Below are 6995 nucleotides of genomic sequence, written 5' to 3'. Positions count from 1 at the left end.
TGCTCACCACCTTGGACTTCATCGGGACAACTCCCCACAGCAAGCTATCAGCAGCTCTTACTGATAAGGAAGAGACTGAACAAAAGTAAGCAAGAATCCCTACAGCATCATCAGACCTAGAGTAACGAACACTAGACATGGTCTGAGGAGATGGCCCAGCTGGTAGAGTGCCTGCCAAGCAAGCAGGAGCATTGGGTTCAGATCCCTGGACCCAGGCATGGCAGGATGTGCCCGTAACCCCAGACAATTAGCTGAATCAATGGACTGAAAAGTTCAGTGAGAGACTGTCTCAAAGAATAAAAGGTGGAGAGCAAATGAGGGGAGACAACCTTATGTTGACTTCTGGTCTCCATGGGTATGAGCATACACCCACCCTAACAAATACATACACCACACACACACACTAACAAATACATACAATACATACACACTAACAAATACATACAACATATACACGCTAACAAATATATACAACATACAAATGCATACAACACACACACAGGACATATGTACATACCCACACTAACAAATACATGCAACACACACCAATAAATACAGCACACACACATTAACAAATACATACAATACACGCACACACACACACACACGGGCATATGTACATACCTACACTAACAAATGCATACAACACACACACAGTGTTTAAACTTCCCCGCTCTCATTCATTTTATAACGTCTATGTACTTGTATATTTGCCAAAATAGATCCCCCTCACATCTAATTCCATAAGCTTCTGAGGTCCCCCTCTATGAATTCTGTGATTAGGTTCTTTTCTTCACACATATCTGATGGTGGGTGGACCTCGATATAGAATCCCATCATGGGTCTTTTATAGCACCTCTGTGTGCCACTCAATTTCAACCTTCTGGCAAGAATCTTTGAGAATTCCCCTGGGCACACCAGAGCTTATCTTCTGGTAACAGAAACACTGGGCGTTGGATTCGGGTGTTGCCAGCTTGACTCAGTCGTCATGAAGTTTCCCAGGAGAGTTGCAGCTTTGTGGACCTCAGTGGAAGAGCAGTCGCTTACCCCTGTGAGGCCCTGGGTGTGATCCATGGCACAGTGAGAGAAGAGCTCCACAGGAGGACCGAGCAGCCACAAAGACTGAGCAGCCACAAGACTGAGCAGCCACTAGGACTGGCTCCATTTTTTCACATCATCTTAGCCAAAAGACCAAGAAGTGACTGACTGCATAGGTTTCTGTTTAGTTGGGTTTTGTTCTTGTTTTGTTTTAAGACAGGGTCTTACTATGTAGCCCTGCATGTCCTGACATTCACTTTGTAGACCAGGCTGTCCTTGAACTCACAGAATCTGCCTGCCTCTGCCTCCTAAGTGCTGGGTTAAAGGTGTGTGCCAAGACACTGGCTGACTAGATTTCTTATCAGGAGTTAACAATATCAGTTAACATTTTTTTTTCCCTCGTGGTGGTGGTGTTACTGTGCTACCCTGGCTGGCTTGGTCTTGAATTCAGAGATCCACCTGCCTCTGCCACTTTGACCTTCCCTGGCTTTTTATTTTTATTTATGTACCTGTGCCTGTGTGTGTAAGTGTATGTACACATGTGCAAGGCACACACACTGGAGGATGCTTGAGCAGGCCAGGAGAGTCCATTAGCTCTCCTGGAGATGCTGGACTCACAGATGGTTGTGAGTCACTGATATGGATTACAGGAGCCAAGCTCTGGTCCTCTGGAAGAAAAGCAAAGGCTCTTAATCACTGAGCCATCTCTCTAGACCTTCCCCCATCAGCATCTTTTAAAAGTAACTAATGAGAGGATATGATGCCTCTCTGTCCTCCTCAGGTACCATCATCCTTGTACATACACACGTGCACGCATACACACGTGTACACACACACACACACACACACACACACACACAGAGTGACTAATGAGCTTTTTTAGTAAAATGAAATCATTACGAACGGGCTGAAATGTAGCTCATTTGGTACAGTGCTTCCTAGCATGTGTGTAGCCCTCAGAACTGCATAAACCAGACACCATAGCACATATCTGTGATCATAGCATGTGGGAAGAGAAGGCAGGAAAACTGGAAGGTTAAAATAAAGGCTTTCGAGATGGCCAGGTGTGTAAAGGTGCCTGCTACCACCCTGATAATAAGTTTGACACTCGGTACCCACCTGGTAGAAAGGGGGGGAGGGCTAACTCCCCTGATTTTCACACATGTGCTATGACACTTGAGTGTTCTCTACACTTGTATATATGAAAAATTTGAAAAACGTATGTATGAGGGCTAGGGCACGTAAGGCCCTGTCTCAAAAGCAGAACAACAATAAATCATCATGAACATATCTGAATACAGCAGTGCACTATCATAAGCCTGTGCTCAGTTCTAGGAGTCTAGGAGGCTGATGCGAGGATCAGGCTAATAAGACCCTGTCTAAAATCCAAAGTATCATTATAAACTCCTGGAATATCTGGAATATATAAATACACACACACACATACACACATATATATATCTACATATATATATATATATATATATATATATATATATATATATATTTGGGGCAGGGGCAGGTGGGGGTAAGACACTCTCTTGTAGCCTTGGCTGGCCAGGGACTCACTACGTATTGGGGGATGACCTTGAATTCTAGTCTTCCTTAGGCTCCAGCAGCAGGATTACAGGCATGAGCCAGCACACCCAGTTCTAAGCTGTTCCAATAGGGGGAACAACTTTAAGAAGAAAAACACTTGGTGAGTTCATCAAAAACATTTTTATATAGATGTAGCTCAAGAAAGAAAAACAGGGAACCTTGACCAGGAAACAGCATCTGTAGGTTTGGTCTGGGTCGGGTTGGGGGTGGGGGGTTTACACCTCTGAGAAGTACAGCTCCCGCTGACCTTCATGTCACCTAGCTTTCACCAGCCCTCTCTGCCTCCGCAGCCCCATCTCTCCTGAGACTCTCCTGAACCTTCCCTGTAGCTGGTTCCCCTGGGCGGCCAACTCTGTCTGCTGGTGAGCGAATGCAGAGTTGGAAGACGTGCAGACAAATCTCTCCAGAGCTAGTGCTGCACACGGAGTCCCTTCTGAGGGTGATGGGGAGCAACGGAGGAGTTCAAAGCACAGGAAAAGCTCAGAGACTGATTTTAGTTGGGGAGGGGGGAGAGGATGCTGGCTGGGAAGTTAGATTGGAGAGCAGTTGTTCCAGGTTATCTGTAGCTCTGGGATCCAGATCCCAACCTTTCCTCTCTTGAGCCTTGGGAAGCCACCCTCACAGGCTGTACTTGGACACCCACCACTTTCCCCCTGGAGCTTCTGAGCTTGACCAATGGGACACATTACGGAGCGGACAGAATTTGTCCTGCCGGGTCACATTGAACTGGCTCCTTTCTATCCAGGGCGCCTATCAGGCAGCTTTTCCAATCACTAACTTCTCCCCAGGGCAGTAAACAATCTCTCCCAAGGACCCTTGGGCTCAGCTGTTTGCTGTAACTAGCCCCCGGGGAAGCTATGGTATCTCTGAGCTCCTCCTTGCCTCCTAATTGACTTCTCAGCAAATTACTCCGCTTGAGTAAGGCACCTGTTTCCTGAAGGATACACAAGTGGACCAATTAAGGTCTCAGTTAGGGAGAGGTTTGGTGGCCTGCACTGGGCGCTGGGATGGAAAGATTTGGGTGCTAGGCATGTTTGGGAATTAGAACTATTGCTGGCCCTTGTAGGAGGAACAATGGGCCCGGATTCTTGCCCAGCTAGCATTTCTCCCATCTATTGCAGAGCAGGCTGGGAAGCACAACGCTCCACCACTCTACACAGAAGTTGAATGCATAAGAGGCTCTGATATTTTTAGGAAGACCTTTTTTTATCCTTAACTATGTGTATGCATGTGCATCTGTGGGCAGGGGCAGGAGGAGTGGTGGCGGGATATATGCGTGTGTTCAGTTGCCTGAGGATGTCAGAAGAGAGCGTGGGATCCTCCGGAGCTGGAGTGACAGACAGGTGTCTGACCTGGGGCCTGCGAACTGAACTATCACCCTATGCAAGGGCAGAGCATGCTCTGGACTGAACCATCCCTCTAGTTCCCAAACTTTGCTTTCTCTCCCCCCCCTTCCCCCTCTCTCTTTTTCTTCTTTGAATACCTGCCCAAATCCTTACCAATCCTGTTGCACTCTAGGCTTTCTCACTTTCTCCAAAGACCACCCTATTGCTTCCCAGCAGCTGCTCACTGACCTCCATTGATAACCTACCTGCTTTCTTTGCCACTAACTCAAAGGCACGGCTCTCTTCCTCTTTTCCACACCCCTCCTCCCAACAGCTGCCCGCATTTACAGCATGCAGACCCTTCAGTTTTCCCTCAAACTTTAATAAAGTTGTCCTCTAGCTAAGGTAAATAAATAAGGAATAAAACCAACAACAATTAAAATGGGAGGGAAGCTGAACTCGAACTGTCCTGAGGCCCACTGCACCCACGCAGCTCAGCATTCCTCGGACTTCTCTGTCCCCACAGTTCTAGCTTTCTAACTCTTTCCAAAACCTCATGAGCTGTCAGCAGGATAAATGAGAGCCTGTCTTAAACAAACTGTAAAATAGCCTTTGGGAGATTGGGAGATGGCTTAGTGGTTAGGAGCATTTTGCTCTTGTGAAAGAACAGAATTCAGTTTCCTATACTTACATTGGGCAGCTCCACAACCACCTGTCACTTCAGCCACGGGGATCTGATGCCCTCTTCTGGCCTCCCCAAACACTTACATGCACAAACACATACAGAGATACACATCATCATATCATCATCATTATCATATCATCACCATCATCAAAACAATAAGTATAGCCTTTCTTCTTGAATTTTGTCTTTTGCTTCCTAGAAAATAATTTTGATATGAAAATATAAAAAATATATACTTGTGGTAGAGTATTGACCTACCACAGACAAGGCCCTAGCCTTGCAATCCCCAGCCCTGGGGGAAAAGAAAGCTTGCTTGATAAACTTACTCAACCGCCCTTTGTTGCAGGAGAAAACCACATTGTTAGAGATACACATTGTTAGAGATACACATTGTTACAGATACACACTGTTACAGAGACACACTGTTACAGATATACACATAGCTCGATGGTGGCAGCCAGCTCTAGAGGCAATGGCAGACTCACAGAAAGGGCAGCCTGATGTGAATTAAATAATAACATCTATAAAAGGTCAACTCTGCATCTTCAGCTCTCAAGAAATCAGAACGTGGCCACACACCTTCACTGCCAGAGAGGCTGTTCTGTTAGTGGGAAGGGGACAGCGGAGGGAGGCAGCTCACTGGTGGCAGCTGTTCTTTTCAGAAGAACAGATGAGGAAGGCAGATGGTATAGCTGGAACTGTTCCCCTCCTGGACTGAGACTTCCAGAGGGAGGTGGGGATTTCTCAGAGAACTGAACTGTGGGAAAGTGACCTTTCCTTAACCTGAAGTTACTTTAATTTAATTTTTTTTAAATTTAGTGTATGTGCAGGATGTGCCTTTGGAGCTAAGAGCTCAACTTGGGAAAGTCGGGTCTCTCCTTCTGCCATGTGAGTCCCAGGGATTACACTCATGTTGTCAAGCTTGGTGGCTGTGCCTTTACCCACTGGGCTATCTTGCCTGACTGGAGTCTATGTGTAAGATCTGAGGATCTGGACCAAAAGCAGAGAGATGCAGATGTTAAAGAGACAGCTTGGTCCATTAAGTGCTTGAAGCACCTGGCCTCAGTCCCCGGTACCCTTGTTCAACAGCAACAGAGCAGCGTGTACCAGCCTGTGCTTCTAATACCAGCTCTGGAGCTGGAAGCAGAGACAGCCAGATCCCTGAGCCTAATCATAAAGTTCCAGGTCTCAGTGGGAGATCCTGTCTGAAACAACAAGATTTTTAGATTAAAAGATGGTTGTGTTTTTGTTTTTTGGTTTTTCGAGACAGGGTTTTTCTGTGTAGCCCTGGCTGATCTGGAACTCACTTTGTAGACTACACTGGCCTCGAACTCAGAAATCCACCTACCTCTGCCTCCCAAGTGCTGGGATTAAAGGCGTGAGCCACCATCGCCTGGCTAAAAGATGTTTTTAAGTACACAAGCTCCTTAAATTTAAGTTTCTCTAAATTCTAAGATCCGTGTCTTAGCAAACAGTAACAAAACTGCAAAGTAACCAGATGAAGATAAGATCGTTGAAAAAGAAACAACTATCAAAAGCGGAGGTGGGGGGAGGGCAGAAAGGTTGGGCGTGAAGCTCAGTTGATAGTGTTTATCTGGTAAGAAAACACTGGGTGACCTGGGTGACCTCTGACCTCCACAGGCCCACACACTGTACACCCACATATACAGGAGCAACCATGCATGTGTACACACGCAAGGGAAAAAAAAAAAAGAAGGGGGCTGGAGAGATGGTTCAGCAGTTGGGAGCACTGGCTGCTCTGGATTTGATTCCCAGCACCTAGGAACTGTCTAAATCCAGTCCCAGGAATTCTTTTTTTTTCTTCGAGACAGGGTTTCTCTGTATAGCCCTGGCTGTCCTGGAACTCACTTTGTAGACCAGGCTGGCCTCGAACTCCGCCTGCCTCTGCCTCCCAAGTGCTGGGATTAAAGGCATGTGCCACCACCACCCAGCTCAGTCCCAGGCATTCTAAGACCCTCTTCTGGACTCTGCAGGCACAGCATGCTGGCAGTATGATACATAAAAGGAGGGGGGAAATATACACACATTAAATAAATAAGCGAGTAAGTAAGTAAGTGAGAAAAAAAAAATCTAAGGTGCAAGCAGGAGGAAAGAGGAAGGAGGGGAGAGGAGGAAGTGGAGGCAGGGTATCGTGTTGGGAGTCAGGACTTATTCCAAAGATGGCTTTGCTAGAGAGAAGACATTTTAAGACTAAACAAAAACCAAAGTATGACCAAAAAAAAAAAAAAAAAGAAAAGAAAAGCCGGGCGTGGTGGCGCACGCCTTTAATCCCAGCACTCGGGAGGCAGAGGCAGGCGGATTTCTGAGTTCGAGGCCAGCCTGGTCTA

This window comes from Mus caroli, chromosome 7 (genome assembly GCF_900094665.2).
Source record: "Mus caroli chromosome 7, CAROLI_EIJ_v1.1, whole genome shotgun sequence".
Taxonomy (NCBI): domain Eukaryota; kingdom Metazoa; phylum Chordata; class Mammalia; order Rodentia; family Muridae; genus Mus; species Mus caroli.
This window is presented reverse-complemented; position numbering follows the sequence as displayed.